At 37.6% G+C, this 20,191-nt stretch overlaps 1 protein-coding gene across 10 annotated transcripts in view; it reads right to left on the bottom strand.

Annotated features, from left to right (window-relative positions):
- GAB1 (GRB2 associated binding protein 1) overlaps window positions 1-20,191 on the bottom strand; it is a 140,832-nt gene that overhangs the window by 70,593 nt on the left and 50,048 nt on the right. The gene's annotated exons all lie outside the window — the stretch shown is intronic.

The following is a 20,191-nucleotide window of genomic DNA, read 5'->3' on the forward strand; positions in this document are numbered from 1 at the left end:
ACATCGTCAAATGCCCATCCTGGAACACTCATCACTCCACTTCAATATCCATAAACAGAAGAAACAAGCCGAGTTGAAAAAAAAAAAGGAAAAAGAGAATGAATTACACTTCATTATGTTTTTCTCAAAAATGTTTTCTATATTTTGTAAATAACTAAGGTTTGAATTCCCCTACTTGAAAGAGCGAGTAGAAGAAATTAAAAAGGTCTCAGAGAAGATGAAGAAAGGCATTTAGGAACTCAACAAGTTTTGATGATGATGATTAGGGCAAGCAGGCTAAAGAGAAACAGAATTGCTGGGCCTAAAAACTAAATAAAGAAAATACAATTTTGTATACATTTGACAGGTTTTTAGAGGGAAGATGCCTTGCATATAATGTGTGTTCAGTAAACATGACTTGATGCTGAAACTTTATTTCTGCAACAAAAAATAATGAATCAAAAGTATGCAGATTATCTTGAAATGAGAGGAATAAAACTGGACACACAGAATAACTGAGGTGGGATCCCAAAGGGACGAAAGGGTTTCAACACTGGACATTCTTGATCTGAGAAGTGAGAAACCTCTGGCCTCCCTTTGATTTAAATCTTCTTCTACTTCTGCTGACCTCCTTTCTTACTGTTTTGCTGTTTACCATTGTTTCCCTAATCATCCTCACTTTCATGTCTCTGATCTCAACTTTATTTCTTATGCTGGTGATAAACATGAACGTTTTTTTTTTTTAAAGATTTTTTTTTTACTTATTTCTCCCCGTTCCCCCCATTATCTGCTCTCTGTGTCCATTTGCTGTGTGTTCTTCTGTGTCTGCTTGTATTCTCATTAGGTGGCTCCGGGAACCAATTCTGGGACCTTCCAGAGTGGGAGAGAGGCAATCACTTTCTTGCACCACCTCAGCTCCCCTCTTCTGCTATGTCTTATTTTATCGCCTCTGTGTCTCTTGTTGCGTCATCTTGCTGTGCCAGCTCTCCAACATCAGCTGGCACTCCTGCATGGGGCAGCTTTTCCCATGCGAGGAGCCATTCCTACACAGGGCAACTCTCTTGTGCAGGACCGCATTCCCTGCATGGGCCAGCACTCTGTGTGGGCCAGCTTGCCCTCACCAGGAGGCCCTGGGCATCGAACCCTGGGCCTCCTGTGTGGTAGATGGGAGCCCAAATGGTTCAGGCACATCTGTTTCCCAACATCAAAGATTTTTTGTTGTTGCTTTTTATTTAAATGTTTATCACATTTAACAAATGAACTTTGATTATCCTTTTCTTAATGAATAAATGTTATCCTATATTTCTTGTAGTTTTTAATCATTTTATAATGTTTGCATGTGGATGGATCTGCTTCACTTTACTTTTTTCAGTAAAGCAGGTACCATTAAAAAGAAAATGATCCTTCATCCTTTTTCTGTATATATATATATATTTTTTTCTGTATATATATATATCCCTCAGCTGGCTCCCTCGTGTGTTGCTAGTTCTTTGTTCCTTGTTTTTGTTTGTTGTGTTTTTTTGCTTGATGTCTACTTATTGTTTGTCTTCTTTAGAAGGCACTGGGAACCAAACCCAGGACCTCGTGTGGGAGGCAGGTGCTCAATTGCCTGAGCCACATCTGCTCCCTGTATTTATATATATTTTATTATCGAAGTTATAGGGTTAGAAAAAAATTCATGCAGAAAATACAGACTTCCCATATATGTCTTCTTCACACATGCAGTTTTCCCTATTATTAATAGTTTGCATTAGTGTGGTAGCTTTGTAAGAATATATGAAACAATATTAATATCATTACACTATAAACTAGAGTCTATAAAATATATTAGGGTTTGAGTTATAAAGTTCTATGGCTTTTTTTTTTAAGATTTATTTATTTTATTTTATTTCTGCCCCCACCCGCCAGTTGTCTGTTCTCTGTGTCTATTTGCTGCGTGTTCTTCTTTGTCCGCTTCTGTTGTTGTCAGTGGCACAGGAATCTGTGTTTTCTTTTTGTTGTGTCATCTTGTTGTGTCAGCTCTCCGTGTGTGAGGTGCCATTCTTGGGCAGGCAGAACTTTCTTTCATGCCGGGCGGCTCTCTGCGGGGCGCACTCCTTGCGCGTGGGGCTCCCCTAAGCGGGGACACCCCTGCGTGACACAGCACTCCTTGCACGCATCAGCCCTGCATGCGGACCCGCTCCACACGGGTCAAGGAGGCCCCAGGTTTGAACAGTGGACCTCCCATGTGGTAGACTGACACCCTAACCACTGGGCCAAGTCCGCTTCCCTCCTATGGCTTTTTAAAAAAAATTATTCTAATAACACATATGTGACCTACAATTTTCCCTTTTAATCATATTCAAATATAGAATTCAATAATGCTAAGCTAATTACATTCACAGTGTTATGTAAACATCACCAACATTTATTACCAAAAACTTTCCATATCCCCAGACAGAAACTATGTACTAATTGTTAACTCCTCATTCCCTAACCCCACCTTGGCCCATGATAACCTGTATTCATGTTTTTCACTCTGTGAATTTGCTTACTCTAAGTATTTTATATAACAGTGAGATCAATGTTTGTCTTTTCTTGTTTGGCTTATTTTAGACAACAGGATGTTGTCAAGGTTCATCCATGTTGTCACATGTACCAGAAATTCATTCATTTTTACAGCCGAATAATGTTCAACTGTGTGGGTATGTATAATGTTCCACTCTGTGTATAAATGTGCTATATATGCATGTTAACATATGGGTTGCTTTCATCTTTTGGCAATTATGAATAATGATATGAACATTGGTGTGTAAATATCTCTTTGGGTCTCTGCTTTCAATTCTTTTGGGTATATACCCTGAAGTGGGATTGCCAGGTCACATGGTAATTCTACACTTAACTTTCTGAAGAACTACCAAACTGTTTTTCATAGTGGCTGCATCATTTTACATTCCCACCAACAGTGGACAAGTGTTACTATTTCTTCACATCCTCTCCAATGCTGATTTTCCAATTTTTTAAAATACTAGCCATTCCAGCGGGGGTGAAATGGTATCTCATTGTGGTTTTCATTTGCATTTCCCTAATGGCTCTGATTTTGAGCACCTTTTCATGTGCTTTTTGGCCATTTGTAATATCTTCTTGGAGAAATGTTTATTCATGTCTTTCGCCCATTTTAAAAAATTCGGTTGTCTTTTTGTAGTTGAGTTGTAGGACTTCTTTATATATTCTGGATATTAAACCCTTATCAAATATGTGGTTTCCAAATACTTTCTCCTGTTGTGTAGGTTGTCTTTTTTTTACTTTCATGATGAAATCCTTTGGCACACAAAAATTTTAAATTTTCACGAAGTCCCATTTATCTGTTTTCTTTCATTATTCATGCTTTTGGTACAAAACTCTAAGAAACTATTTCCTACCACAAGGTTTTGAAGATACTTCCCTATATTGCCTTCCAAGAGTCCTAAAGTTTTGGTTCTTATATTTAGATCTTTGATTCATTCTTTGAGTTAATTTTTCATATGGTGTGAGGTAGGGTTCCATTTCATTCTTTCACATAAGAATATCCAGTCTTCCCAGCACCATTTGCTGAAGAAAATACTTTTTCTCAGTGGAGTATACCTGGCACCCTCATCAAAAATCAATTGGCCATACATATGAGGGTCTATTTCTGAACTCTCAATTTGACTCTATTGAGCATTATGTATGTCCTTGAGCCAGTATCATGCTGTTTTAATTACTGTAGTTTTGTAGGATTAGGAGGCATGAGCCCTCCAACTTTTTTCTTTTCAAAGATGGTTTTGGCTATTTAGAGTTCCTTATCCTCTTATTTAAATTTGATGATTGGCTTTTTCATTAAATTTTCTTTTCTGCAGAAAAAAGATTATGGAATTTTTATTTTGATTGCACTGAATCTAAATTGCTTGGGGTAGAATTAACATCTTGACTATACATATTACATGAGCATGTAATGTCCTTCCATTTATTTACGTCTTTGATTTCTTTCAGCAATATTTTGTAGTTTTCCTTGTACAAATCCTTTATATCCTTGGTTAAACTGATTCCTAATTATGTGATTCTTTACAATAGTGCTATTGTAAATGGAATTTTTTTTTTCCCTTCACTTCTACATCAGATGCTCATTACTGGTACATCAAAATACAACAGATTTTTCCATGTTAATCTTGCACCTTGTCTCTTTGGTGACTTTGTTTTTAAGTTCTAGTAGCTTTCTTGTGGATTTTTCTGGGTTTTCTATTTATAGGATCATGTTATTTGCAAATAGGGAAAGTTTTACTACTTCCTTTCCTATTTGGATGCCTTTTATTTCTTTTTCTTGCCTAACTGCTCTGGCTACAACTTCTGGCACAATGCTGAGACAGTGGACACCCTTGTCTTGCTCCTGATCTTAGGGGGAAAGCTCAGTCTCTCATCTGACTATGCTGTCAGCTGTGAGAAAAACTTTTAGCCTTTCAACATTGAGTTAGATGTTGGTGGTGGGTCTTTCACATATGCCATTTATCATGTTGAGGAAGTTTACTTCTATTTATCAAGGGGTGCTGGGTTGTGTCAAATGCCTTCTCTGCATTAACTGAGTTGATCATATAGTTTTTTTCCCATCCTGTTAATGCAGTGTATTATATTAATTGATTTCCTTATGATGAACCACCCTTGGGTACTGTGGATACATCAAACTTGATAATGGTATGTAATTCTTTTAATGTACTATTGTATATTCTGAAGGATATTGGTCTGTAATTTTCTTTTCTTGTGGTATCTTTATCTGGCTCTGAGATTATGGTGATATTGGTCTCATAGAATGAGTTAGGAAGTGTTCTTTCCACTTGAAGTTACTTCAGATGCCTTTTCAAATTTGAGCAACATCGGTGTTAATTCTTCAGGAATGTTTGGTAAAATTCACCAGTTAAGGCTTCTAGTCCTGGGCTTTTTTTGTGTTGGTAGGAGGTTTTTAATTACTGGTTCAATCTCTTTACTTTTTATTGGTCTGTTGAGATCATCTATTCCTTCTTGAGGCAGTACAGGTAGTTTGTGTATTTCCAGGAATTTCTCTATTTCATCTCAGTTGTCTAGTTTTTTGGCAAAGAGTTGTTCATAGTATTCTCCATGTTCCTTTTTATTTGTGGGGTCCTTCCTCCCTTTTCATTTCTGATTTTGGTTATTTGCATCCCCTCTCATTTTTTGTCAGTCTAGCTAAGGGTTTGTTGATTTTATTAATCTTTTCAAAGAACTGACTTTTGGTTTTGTTGCTTTTCTCAATTTTTAAAAATTCTCTATTTCATTTTTCTCCACCTAAGTTATTTCCTTTTTTGTGCTTGCTTTGGTTTAGTTTACTCTTCTTTTTCTAGTTCTTCCAATTGTGAGGTTAGGTGTCCGATTTGAGAGTGTTCTTTTTCTCATGTATGCGTTTATAGCTATAAATTTCCCTCTCAGCAACGCCTTTGCTGTATCCTGCAAGTTTTGGCATGTTGTGTTTTCATTTTCATTCACCTCAAGGTATTTCCTAAATTCCCTTCTGATTTCATCTTTGACTCACTGGTTATTTAATAGTACGTTATTTAATTTCCACATATTATGAATTTTTCAGTTCTCTTTCTCCTATTGATTTCTAGTTTCATTCCAATGTGGCTGGAGGTGATATACTGTATGATTTCAATATTTTTAAATTTGTGACTAGTGACCTAACAATGGGCTATCCTGGAGATGACCCATGTCCACTATAGAAGAATGTGTATTCTGCTGCTGTTGGGTGAAGTGTTCTGTATATGCCTTTTAAGTCTACTTGGTTTATAACATCAATCAAGTCTTCTATTTCCTCGTTGATCTTCTATCTAGATGTTCTATCTGTTATTGAAAGTGGTCTATTAAAATTGTTTACTGTGAATGTAGTACCACCTATTCTCCCTTCAAATTTGTCAATACTTGCATCATTTCTTTAAAGGCTCTGCCATTAGGTCCATATATATTTATAATTGTTATGTTTTCTTGTTGAATTGACCCCTTTATCAATACATACTGGCCTTCTTTGTCCCTCATAACAGTTTTTGACTTAAAGGCTAATGTTACTGGATATTAGTACAGCTACCCCAGCTCTATTCTGATTACTATCTACATGGTATATTTTTTTCCATTCTTTCATTGCTTGTGTCTTTGAATTTAAGGCAATTCTCTTGTAAAGAGCATATAATTGGGATATATATATATATTTTTTTTTAATCCGTTCTGCTGATCTCTGCCTTTTGAATAGAGAGTTTAATCCATTTGCCCTTGAAGTAGCTATTGGTAATGTAGGACTTTCTTCTGGCGTTTTCTATATGGTTGTTATAAGTCTTATACCACTTTTGTCCCTCAATTCTTTCATTAATGCCCACTTTCATATTTATTTTATTTTATTTTTGTACTGTACCATTTTGAGTTCCATGTATATATTTTTCAGGTATTTCCTTTGTGGTTACTATGGGGCTTAAATTTAACATCTATAACAATCACAACTGATTTGATATCCACTTAACTTCAATAGCAAACACTGTTCCTATATCCTTTTCCTCCCATGTTTTTGTTCTATTTGTTACAAATGATATCTTTATACATTATATGTCCAAAAGCATAGATTTATCATAACTTTGTATACATTTGCATTTTAGAACCTGTAAGAAGTAATAAATAAAGTTACACACAAAAAATACAATATAATGAATATAATGGTAGTAGCATCTATAATTACCACATGGTTACCTGTACCAGAGGTCTTTATTTTATGCTTTGATCCACTATCTTGTGTCCTTTCCTTTCAGTCTAAAGAACTCCCTTTAACATTGATTGTAGGGCAGGTGCAGTGGTGATGAACTCCCTCAGCCTTTGTTTATCTGGGACTGTCTTAATCTCTCCCTTATTCTTGAAAGAGAGTCTTACTGGATATAACATTCTTGATGAGCAATTGTTACTTTCAGTCCCTTAAATATTTTGTCCCACTGCACATGTCTTATTGGGATTCTATTGTATTAACTCATTGCTTTTCTCTTGCAGCCTTCAGAACTCTTCCTTTTCCTGAGCATTTGACAGTGTCTAGGCATGGTTGTCTTCAAGCTTATCCTGTTTGGGTCATTGCATTTCTTGAATATGCACATTCCTATCTTTCATTAATTTGCTAAATTTACTGCCATTATTTTTTTGAATATTCCTTCTGCCTCCTTCTCTTTCCTCTCTTTCTGGGACTCCCATAATGCATATATTGGTATGCTTGATGGTGTCCCACAGCTCTCAGGTTCCATTCACTTTTTTTCATTCTTTTTTTGTGCCCCTTGGTAGGAGCATATCCTGTTTTTAGGAATTACTATAAAATAGATGCTCTGCCTCCTAGGTACTCTATTGTATGACTTAAAGCAGGTAATCTCTGACCCAGGAGGCTTAGATGTAATAATTTTTCTGACCCTGCTCTAGCTATCTGCAAGCTGCCTCTTCTGCAAGGAAAGTTCTGGGTGGGCAAGCCAGAGTCAATTTTCCTGGCTCAGTCTTTCAGGCTGCCACTGGTTAGACTGGCACAAACATGAAGGCACCCCAGTATGCACATAGGGGTTACTCTGCTCCCTCCAGAATAGGATAAGAGACCCAACATATGAGCACAAGCCAGCTCCATACTGCATCAGGGAAGGGGTAGGAAAGGGGCCAGCAAGGATGTCATGAACTTCTCCTATCATCTTTAAGCTGTGTTTTCCTTATTCAGCACTTGCCCAGTTGCTGCAACCCCCGAACTGTTTTCTGGAGCTTTGAAGAAGAATCCTGCGCCAGTCTTGCTAGTTGTTGCTAGTTGTGGGGGATCAGCATCCTGGAGTGTCCTATACTGCCATCCTGGTCCTCATCAACTCAGTACTCTGACTCTCCATTCTTGATGAAGAAAACAGAAAATGGTTTTGATTACTTGGGCACTCAGTAGCTGAAAGCAAGGACTGTTTCTGATGATCTCTGAAGACTTTTTCTACCACCACAATAATGAAAACAAATTGTTAACATTCACTGAGCACTAAGTAAAGATCAGATCCTGTTCTAAGCACTTCATCTATTAACTTAGTTTTCACCACAACCCTATGAGGTAGACATTGTAATTATTTCCATTTACAGATGAGAAAACAAGTCACAAAGAGATTAAGTACCTTGCCCAAGGTCATGATATAAGTGGTAAAGCCAGGATTTGACCCAAGGTAGTCTGTCTCCAGAGGCCCCTGCTCTTAACCAATTAATAATATACTATTTATCTATGACAGGTGGCAGCAAACTTATTCTGTAAAGGGCCAGGTAGTAAATATATTAACCTTGTAGGCTATACATGGTGTCTGTCTCACATTCCTCTTTTTGTTTGTTGTGCAACCATTTAACAAAGTAAGGAACTAACCAACCTCTGGTTAGTTCTGGTCACTTATTTCATATAAGCCATCAGTTCATTAATTTTTAAAAAAGACAGATTCAGACGGAAGCAAAAGCCAAACTTTCCAGATAAGAAGGCTCACATCCACGGCCTATGCATGAACCCTTAAGAGCTAAACAGCCACTGAAAGAACAAAGGTAAAGATAAGTTACAAAATAGAAATCAAAGAATCGTAGATGGTTTATGGACACATGGAGAGACATACAGCTCACAGATATTAATCAGGTGCAATTAACAGGAATTAATAAGGCAGCAAAAATCTAAATAAATCTCAATAACTTAGTATTTTACAAGGAGTAACTCTGAAGGTTCATCTTCCTTACCCTATCATTCTGATAGACCTACTACTAAAATCTGGTCACTGATATATAATAGCACCTGAATATTAAAACACCTTCTTCTTCAGTCTCTTTTAAGTACTAATTCACTCTTACACTGTCCCTCAAAAGCACTAATTCACTCTTACATTATCAAAAATACTCATTATCCTCCATGTGAGAAACTAAAGAAATTAAGAGCTCAAGACCTCTTAGGAATTTGGAAATCATAAGGATTTGGACTTCAAACTGCATTCTTCCTGGTCATCTAGCAAGGTTCTTAGTAATACCCACATAAAATAATAACATGTCATCACTACTTAATACCCTCTTAAGATTTCAGAAATTTTGAACTAAATTTTGGCAGGTTCCAGATATTTCATCACAATATTTCTTTTAAAAATAAATAGCTCTATAGTAAACAAATGCAGCAAAGTGGTGGGGCACAAGATCAACAAACAAAAATCAGTAGTGTTTCTTTACAGTAGTAATAAGTAACTTGAGGAGGAAATCAAATAAAAAATTCCATCTACAATAGCAACTAAACAAATCAAATATCTAGGAATAAATGCAACAAAGGATATAAAGGCTATATAAATGGAAAACTACAAAACTTTGCTACAGGAAACCAAAGAAAATCTAAATAAATGGAAGGGCATTCTATTCTTATGGATTAGAAGATTAAGCATTGTTAAGATGTCAGTTCTACTCAAAATGATTTACTGATTTAACTCAATCCCAATCAAAACTCTTAACATCCATTGTAGAAATGGAAATGCCAATTATCAAATTTATTTGGGGAACAAATGTGGCTCAAGTAGTTAAGTGCCTGCTTCTCACATAGGAGGTCCCAGGTTCAGTTCCCCAGTGCCTCCTAAAAAAAAAAACAAAAAACAAAACAACAAGCAAGCAAATGAAAAAAAAATAACTCAGGGTAGCTGATGTGGCTCAGTAGTTGAGTACCAGCATCCCACATAAGAGGTCCACGGTTCAATTCCCACCCTGGTACCTCAAAAAAAAAATTATTTGGAGGGGTAAGGGGCCCTGACTGCCAAAATCACCTTGAAAAAGAACAAAGGTGCAAGACTCAAGCTTCCTGACTTTAAAGCTTATTACAAAGCTAGAGTGGTCAAAACAGCATGGTACTGGCACAATGACAGACCATGGAATCAAATTGAGAGTTCAGAAATAGATTCTCACATCTCCGCCATTTGATTTTTGACAAGGCTGTCTAGTCTACACAATTGGGACAGAATAGTCTCTTCAAAAATGGTGCTTGCAGAACTGCATATCCATATGGAAAAGAATGAAAGAGGACTCCTATCTCATACCTTACCCAAAAATTATCTCAAAATAGATCAAAGACCTAAACATAAGAACCAGGACTATAAAGTTCCTGGAAGAAAATATAGAGAAGTATCTTCAGAATCTTGTGTTAGGCAGTGGTTTCTTAGACATCCCAAGCACAAGCAACAAAAGAGAAAATAGATAAATGGGACCTCCTCGAAATTAAAAACTTTCGTGCCTCAAAGGACTTTGTCACAAAAATGAAAAGACAGGCTACTCAATGGGAAAAAATATTTGGAAACCACATATCCACTAAGGACTTAATATCCAGAATATATAAAGAAATTCTACAATTCAATGATAAAAAGACAAAACAACCCAATTTAAAAATGGGAAAGACTTGAACAGACATTTCTCCAAAGAGGATATACAAATGGCTAAAAAGCACATGAAATGATGATCAACAACATTAGCTCTTAGGGAAATGAAAATCAAAACCACAATGAGACACCATTTCATAACCACTAGAATGGCTACTATTAAAAAAACAACAACAAAATTATTATAAGTATTGGAGAGGATACAGAGAAAGAAGAACAACTCATTCATTGCTGGTGACAATGTAAAATGGGACAGCCACTATGGAAGACTAGCAGTTCTTCAGAAAGCTACGTAGAGAATTATCACATGATCCAGCAATCCCACTACTACGTATATATCCAAAACAACTTAGAGCATGGACTAGAACAGATATTTGCACACCAAAGTTCAAAGAGGCATTATTCACAATTGCCAAAAGATGGAAGCAACCAAGTGTCCATCAATTGATGAATGGATAAACGAAATATGGTATATATGTACAATGGAATATTACTCGGCATTAAAAAGGAATGAAGTGGGAAGTGGATGTAGCTGAAGCTGTTGGGCAGTCACCTACCACATAGGAGGCCCTGGATTCAGTTCCTGTTGCCTCCTAAAGAATATGAGTGAGACAGTAAGCAGACACAAAAGGCTGGCACAGCAAATTGATGCAAAAAGATGACATAACGAAGAGACATAAGGAAGAAAACACCATGAGAGACACAACAAGCAGCAGAGGTTCAAGTGATTAGGCACCTTCCTCCTACATGGAAGGTCCAGGGTTTGGTTCCTGGTGTCTCCTAAATAAAACATGAGCACACAATGAGCAGAAGAGACTTAGAGAACAGACAACAAGCACAAACAACGGGGGGGGGGGGGGGGGGGGGGGGGGAGGGGGGGCAGAGGAGGGAAGAGGATGGGTAAAATAAAAATAAAATTAAAAATAAAAAAAAAAAAAGGAATGAATTTCTGGTTCATGTAACAGCATGGATGAATCTTTAAGACATTATGTTAAGTGAAATATGCCAGGCACAAAAGGACAAATATTGTATGATCTCATGGATATGAAATAATTAGAATAAGCAAATTCATCGAGTCAGAGAATCTAGAATATAGGTCACCAGGAGTTGGTTTGGGGGTAGGGAATGGGGAGTTAATGATTAATTTGTGTGGAATTTATATTTGGGTTGATTGTAAAGTTTTGGAAATGGATGGTGGTCACCATAGGACATCACTATGAAGGTAATTAACAGCATTGGATTATATATGCAAATATGGTTATAAAGGGGGAAATTTTAGGCTGTATATATGTTACTAGAATACTTAAAAGATAAAACACAGGACTGTACAATACAGTGAACTCCATTATAAACGATGGACTATAGTTAATAGCACAATTATAAAAATGACCTTTCATGAATTATAACCAATGTACTATACTATTGTAAGGTGTTTATAACAGGGTGGTATAAGGGGGAAAAATACAACCTGATGTAAACTATAAACTATAGTAAATAGTATAATTATAACAGTCTTTCATCAGTTGTAACAAAGGTTACCACACTAATGCACTAATGTAAAGTGTTAATAATAAGAGGGTATTTAGGAATACTGTATTTTTCACTTGAGTATTCTTTAATCCCTCAATTTTTATAATTTAAAAAAGTTACATAAAAATAAAATCTATTAAAATAGTCAAAACAATTAAAAAATCAAAAGCTCTATTTCAACAATGTGGTAATCATTTTGATAAAAGCAACCAGAAAGCAAAAATTTAAACAATTAATACTGGATTTTGACTCTACCAAGTCAGACAGTTCAACACACAAATCCTATCTCTTAAAAATATTTCTCCTTAGAATAGTAAATATTTAGATAAAATTTGATTCATAGTATATACTATTAATTATTTTTGCCATTTTGGCAGAGTGAAAATAAAAATTGAGAAACATATTCCTGCCTTCCTCCCTATCAACTTTGGTCCAAGTGTTTAAAATAACTGCGACTATTTTTAGCACTCAGGCAATGGGTTACTTAAAAAAACAAAAACAGATGACTCCTCTTAAACATCACCCAGTTATCAAGCATATGAGTACTACCTGAATACAAAAGAGTCCAGTGTTTCCTTTTTGGCAAGCCTAAAACTGCAGATTTTTTTTAACAGAATGCAGCAATTCAGGACGTAATTTCATTTCTTCTAATTGTTTTAGCAACTACTAAATACACAAGAATAAAATAACTGGGAGGTAATTTTTACAAGCATCTTTATCCACAGCTTGGCTGTCCTTAACGATCTGTCCATTTATTCTGTTGAGAAAAGTTGCTTACTTGGTAGTTAATTTTTACCTGAAGTACTTTCTTTTAAATGTAGAAACTAGTATGTTGCCTTTGTTTTGCCTTTGGCAATAGTGATAAATCAGAGATGCACTCAATGAGTATTTATGTAATTTTCTTCCTTACATCGCATAAAGTATATCTTTTAAAGACAAAAACCAAGACAAATGTTTTTCCTGTGCAATTGTCCTCTTCTCTGCTTTCATTCTATGCTTTGAAGTAACTACCACACTCCTAGAAAAAGCTTCTTTTAGACCCCAGTGTACTTTGTCCTTGACAGGTCTGATAAGGAGTTACATTTAATTTACTGAACAGGTCTTTCTTGTTAGTGGCTGGCTGAGAGGAAAGAAGAGCAGGGCTAATCAACATTCCTTTCTTTTACCGTATTTCCACTCCTCCTATTGCTTTTTTACCATCCCCCCACCCTCCAACTTTCTATTCTCCCTTAAAATTTACCAAGATTTGAGGTTTACCACTTTAAAAACAAAACAAAACACTATCACCTACGGAAGACAAATTCTGTACTGCAGCAGCTCTTTGCTTCCTCTTCTCCTAGAACAAGGATAGTTAAACCCTACTATTATTCCATATTGAATAAGTTGTAACTGATACATGGCTGCCCATCTAGAAATTACACTTCCCAGACTCTGTGGCAGCCAGATGTGCCTGTGTGATTTAATTCTGCCCAATGCAATATGGGTGGACTCCTCTTCTGGGTCCGGCCCTAAAGGCAACAGGCATGCCACCTCCACACTCTCCCATGCCTCAAGCTGAGACTGATGTGCCCATGACTAGCTTTGGCTGCGTAGATGGATTCTGCTGTGTAGGGATAGCGGAACAACGAGGTGGAAGGAACCTGGGGCCCATAATTTCTGTGAGAAACTTGACAGCCTTGCAAGCCTGTAGTGATCACCACTTTATATGAGCAATAAATAAAGTCGTACCTCCTTTAATTTGCTGTACTTTGGGGTCTCTGCTTCAGAAGCATAGGCTTTACCATCGTTGGTACAAACTCTATATGGAGCACTCTTCTGAGAGCATAACATAAACTATATCATTAAGGAGCCTTATTTTCAAAATGAAGAAATAGTCTTGGAGGGTCGAATGATTTTCTCAATGCTACTAAGTCGTGAGGGACAGTACAGGATCACCTGCAGGTATAAATGATGCAAGTTCATACACCTAACCACCACAGTACAGTGCCTCTCCAAAAGAACCCACTAATTACTTTGCAAATTATCTCATTCTTCTGTCTTATCCCTTAGATGCCTAGAACATAAACACCATGAGCTCAAATGCTAGAGGAAATAAATTACTTTTGGTTTGCTCACAAATACCCTTAATCTACAGTTAGCTGAAGATCTAAATTTGGGTAAAACCGCCAAACTTTGAAGAAATCAGAGAGTAAACCAACCAAAAGTAGCCTTCTGGGTGTAACTTTTTACTCTATTTCTAAAATCCTATTATGATACACACAAAGCCTAGATCTATACCTCATTTAAGCACTATAAGACATAAGGTTATTAATTCAAAACTAAAGCACTTTGGCTGTGTTTAATATTACGTTTATTATGAAAGAGCCCGTGAAACACTGTTACACAACTTTGGGGTTTTCCTTTCAGTAATACAAGGCCACACTTCACTCCTCACCAACTTTTTGAAACTAAAACCAGAAGAGCTGCCAGAGAGGTATTATTGGAAGGGGCTGGCAGGGGTGAGGGGAGGAGGGGGAATGGAATGAATGATAAGCTTCTTTTGTCTTTACATTTCACCCCTTAAAAAATCACTCTGTGTAAGAATCCATTTAATCTTCCAGAAAGCTCTTGCAATTAAATGCCAGAATCCATTTGTTTATTCAAATAAATATGCACTGAGCACTTACTGTTTTTTTGAGGACTATACCAGATATTGGATGTAGAATGGTAAATAAAAGTAGTGTTAGGAGAAAGGAGGTAAAGCAGTAACTATCATGCAATGTTTTTTTATGCTCATCTAACCTTGAGTGAAAATTCCAGAATAAACTGTCCTATTCTTTAATAATTGCAAAATGCACAGACCTCAAGGAAAGAGAACCCTTCCCCTTTCCTCCCAACTTGTCAGACGTCCCTTTGTAAGAAAGGGAGCTTTTAAGGACTATTTGTATTCATGCTTTAAGCATGAGCTTTTTTGTTTTGTTTTTTTCTTTATTTCTTTAGATTACATAAATGTTGCATCAAAAATATAGGGGATTCCTATATATCCCATCCCCCACACACACACATTTTCCCCCATTAACAACATCTTTCATTAGTGTAGTACATTTGTTATACTTGATGGACACATATTGAAGCACTGCTATTAACCATGATCTACAGTTTACATTATTGTTTACACATTGCACCATGCCATTTTATAGGTTTTGACAAAATGTATAATGGCCTGAATCTGTCATTGCAATATAATACAGAACAATTCCAATGTCTCAAAAATGCCCAATGTTAATACCTATTTTTCCCTCTCCCTCCCCTCAGAACCTCTGGTAGCCACTGCCTTAATATCAACCATACAAGTTCTTCCATTATTAGAATAATAATAAGTTTGCTTTAGTCTATAGCTGCATTCCCACCTTAAGTTTGTTCATTCCTTAATCTTGACGATTTGGGGATGGCAATGCCCACTCTTTTTAGGCATGAGTTTTTGAACTCACAAGTGAAACACTACCACTTTGTCTAGGAAATATCTTTCCTACAATTCCTTTCTAGAATTCTGAACATACATTTAAATTTCTAGTGAGTGGATGTGGCTCAAGCAGTTGAGAGCCCACCTTACACATGGGAGGTGCCAGGTTCAGTTCCCCAAGACTCCTAAAGAAAAAAACAAACAAACAGAGAGCAAAAACAATGAGCAGACAATGAGCAGAGGAGGGAGCCAACTCAGAGGAGGAAAAAAAAATTCTTGCTTATCCATCTGCTTCAACAACACTGCCAACTTCAGTAGGTTTTAATTAATAGGAGATGAGTGAACAACATGAATTCTTTGCCAGCATAAGCAAGTATTTCCTTATTTTAGATTCGTCTCCCAGTTCTATGCTATAAAGAGACAGAGGAAGAAAAGGAATGGCACTCCATAGGGTAAATCATTTCTATAAAAACAAAAAGCTAAAAGCAGTTTCTTACATTTGACCGCAGACCATAGAAAGCTGAAGCTGTGAAAATACTACCTTCTGTGAGTATAATGAAAGCGATTTCAGATGATCGTCTGCGTAGTAAAGTATGTCTCTGACAGCCTCATTTAGAAAATGCTCCGATTCTGCCCTGCAGAGTGGACTGTGTGGTTTTACTGCAGGTGGCCAATCTTCTGCACTCAGAGGGAGTTCTGCCCACATGGTCCTCCTTATGCTTCCCAAAAGCACTGCCTCATTTCTGGCTCAGTCTTGGCTTTTCAAGAAAATGTTTAAAACATTCAAATATGAATGCCTTCAAATACTGCTTAAGGTCTTAAGAAAACACTCTGAAAATGTAGTTTCATTTTACTTAGAAACTAGGTAAATAATGCTCTGGGTTTTTAAGATCTTACTTGGCACTCATTTTCAATACAATTATTTGAGCTGTATGTTCATTTCCACCTAAATCCCTCCAGGGAGTTAAGTTAAATTTTTAGTGAGAGACACAAATTTGTGTCAGTGTTTGAACAAACTATTACTGTAACAATGACCAACAAAATAATCACTGGGGACGCAGATGGATGTGAAGACTGCGCAGCTCAGTCAGTTCTGGACTGACACAGAGACACAAACACATTATAGTCTCTGTAAGGAGATCAGAAATGCACCTGAAAAACCACACAGAAATTGGTGAGTGCCGCAAGAGACACAAATAAAGCACTACTGGCATTCAAGGAGGTAGATCTTACCCTGAGGGTGGGGGAAAGAGGTCCAAATACAGAGAGAAAAACATATCAGAGGTACTGAAATGAAATCCTCCCTAGGTTCCAGCACTGGATGTCCCAATCATGTGTCAGCCAGAGTCTTCAGTTCCCAAAGCCTTTGGTTGGAGTAAGGCTGAGGAAACAACAGGAGCAAATGCATGGAGATGGAGAAGGGGGGAGTGTGTGCGAGGTGTTTCTGTTGGGCAGGAGTCCAGAGTGTATTTAAGATCATGAAGGAAAACTGGACAGGGCATGAAGCTCAGGGACAAAGGGTGGGAGGACCTTGAGCGACAAACCAAGGAGCTTGGGCTTTAGTTAGTACGTAATGGGAACACAATGGAGATTTTAAAAAGGGGAGTGGCATAAGAATCACACTTTAAGAGGGTTACTTTGGAGGGTCTGAAGGGGACTGAGACTCAAGGCAGGAAGTCCAGTGAGGTAGCTCAGACAGTAATCCAAGCAATGGGTAATAAAGGTCTGACCTACAGCAGTAGCAGTGGGAGTAAGAGTCAAAAGCAGGGAAACAGATGTGGCTCAAGTGATAGAGCTTCTGCCTACCATATGGGAGGACCTGGGTTCGATCCCTGGGGCCTCCTGGTGAAAAAGAAGAGAAAGCATGGCCACACAGCAAGCCAGTGCCTGTGTGGTGAGCCAGTGCCCTGTGCAAGTGAGTCACACACCAAGATGATAACTATCAAAAGAGAGACAAGGGGAGAGTCAAGGTAAAGCGCAGCACAAACCAGGAACCTGAGGGGGCGCAACTGACAGGGAACCTCTCTCCCCATCAGAGGTCTCCAGGATCAAATCCTGGTGAATCCTAGGGGAGAAAAAATGAGAAGAGAAGACAACACAGACAGCAAAAACAGCAGGGTGAGAGGAAGGAGGAGAAGGGGCGGGGGGGAGGGGGCGATTAAGAAATAAATACATCTTTAACAACAACAAAAAAAAAGAGTCAAAAGCAAGACAGAACAGATAGAATTAACTTGGCTTGGCCATTAAATGGGTATCTAGCAGTGGTATTATGGATTGAATCATGTTCTCCACAAAGACACATTGAAATCCTAACCTTAAATCCTGTGGATGTAAACTTATTTGTAAATGGGATCTTTTGAAGACATTTTTAATGTGAGGCAAAACTGAATTATGGTGGGCCTTAATCCAAAAGGGATTTGGATATGGTCAGTAGTATACAGAATGAGAGACAGTCAAATGAAAGAGGTCAAGACTGCTACAGACTGCTGGCAAGCCACCACCAGATGCTGAAGATATCAGAGAAAGCATGATCCTGCCAACACCTTGATTTTGGACGTATACCCTCCAAAAACATAAGAAAATAAACTCGTTTTGTTTAAGTCAACTAGTCTGTGTTACTTTGCTACAGTAGCCCTGGCAAACTAAGAGAGGTGGGCTACAGGAAGGAATAAAAAATTAGCTTGAATTCGGAGCCTCTATAGTAGGAAAAATAGTACTGCCACTACCAGAACTGGAGAACACAAAAGAAAGGAAAGAGAAGATCATAAATTCAGGTTTAACTTACTGCTTTCCAGACGGTAGAAGACCACCAAAGAGGAGAAATAAGAAATAATCCAATAGGATTGTACAACACAAGATTTATGTTTCATTAATTTTTTAGCTATAAATATTCAAGCATCACTAATATTTTTCCCTTCTTCAGCTTTCTGAACAGTATTAGCTCTTAAACTAAACTATAACAAACTGCCTTAACATTTCAATTCTTTTTTCTATAACTTTTATGCAAAAACTGACTCTTAAGCCCATTTATGGGGAGTAGAAGGGGGAGAAAAATAAAATAACAATGTTGTTTTGTTGTTTTCCCATTTTTAAGAAAGGATGGGGAAAAAGTACTTGAGTTATGTTTCATTTTAAAGATGGAAGGTCATTTTAGTAAGCGACTGTTTCTACCCTTCACCTCTGAGGCTATGTCATGTCTGGCTCCTTAAATCTATCCCTAAACATTACTTCTTCCACCTGCAAATCAACCCACCCCCACCCCACTGCCCCTAGTCTTCTTAAGTACAAAGTCCTAACACTGCATTTCCAAAGCAGTGGCTCATGCTGCTTACCAGGTCCCTTACAGTGGCAGAGACTACTAGTTCCTCTCCAAATATCCATTTCTACTTCTTCTGTAACAGAAGTTAGCAAATTACTTCTCTATAAAGGGCCAGACAGCAAATATTTTAGGCTTTGTAGCAACTAACCAACCCTTTCACAGTAACATGAAGTGGCCACAGACAATTTGTAAATGAATGGACATGGCTGTGTTCCAATACAACCTTATCTACAAATACAGATGGCTAGTTGATTTGGCCACAGAACATTGTTTGCAGACCCCTGTTCTATAGTAACAGAAGCTTTAGTAGGTTGAAGGTTTCATTTCTCAGGTTCCCTTGCAATTAGCTGCAGTCCTATGGCTCTGTTCTGGCTAATAGGATGCAAGTATGTACAACTCCTAGATCATCCCCTTTCTCTTGGGCTGAAAATGAGGCATGGTGTGCTGTCTCTGACTGTGAAGAGGACAACTCACTAAGGATGGCAGAGAAACTAGATGGAAGACCTTTGTCTGTTGAGGTACCACACTAGCTCTGAACTACCTATATATACTATTCTGAGAAAGAAAAAAAGTTCCCAGAACAGCACTTTTAGCTTTAATGCATTATATTTTGGGGCATCTTTTTTCAAACCTTTGTATTTTTTAAGTGTAGCTTAATATGTGAGGTTGAATTCAGAAAGGGAAGTGATTTTGTTCCAGAGCTACAGTTAGCATAGAAGCCTGATGACCAAGACAAACAAACCAATACAGTGGTACGACAGCTCAGAACTAATCTATCACCATCACTGGATAAACAGCTTTCAAAGGAATTAACATCTAGTGAGGGCTTATTCCGTATCAGAAACTTATAAAATACAAGTTCTCATTTATTTTTAAAACAATTTATGATAATTTTTATAGATGAGGTTCAAAGAGGTTAAAAAATATGCCCAAAGTGATACTGCCCCTAAATGGCTAGGCAGATACAAACACTCGGGACACATGGCTCTCAGGCCTGTTCTGTTCCCAAAGCAAATCCGTTGTGTCAAGGACAAGCCACAATACTGTCACTACATAGTCAATCCTAGAGTGATATTTAGAAATGGCTCTGTGATTCTAGGTTTCAATTTTCAAACTGAGAACCACCACTAACATGTACTGACTGATGGTTCCATTTGGTTTAATTACTACCCCCCTTTAAGAGCCAAGTAAACCAAAATGACACAAGGTCAAATAACTTACCCCAGATCTCTTTGAAAGGCAGTGAGATGCCAGAATGTGGATTTCATGAGACAGCCACAGTGGTTGCCAACTTAATTCCAACTACTGCTACCACCTCCTCCTCTGCTGCCATTAGAGGTCAACTGCCCTAATACTTGCTAAACCAAATAAGAGGGCCTGAAAAAGTGGTTTCAAAATACACCAGCAGAAGGGAAGAGCTTCTTTTCTCTCCAGGCAAGGGTGAGCAATCCCATGACATTTGCTGTTGTCCACAGTCTGTCAGGTGTAGCATCTTTTGCGGCTGGGCACTTGGCA

Source organism: Dasypus novemcinctus, chromosome 1 (assembly GCF_030445035.2).
Source record: "Dasypus novemcinctus isolate mDasNov1 chromosome 1, mDasNov1.1.hap2, whole genome shotgun sequence".
In the NCBI taxonomy this organism is placed as follows: domain Eukaryota; kingdom Metazoa; phylum Chordata; class Mammalia; order Cingulata; family Dasypodidae; genus Dasypus; species Dasypus novemcinctus.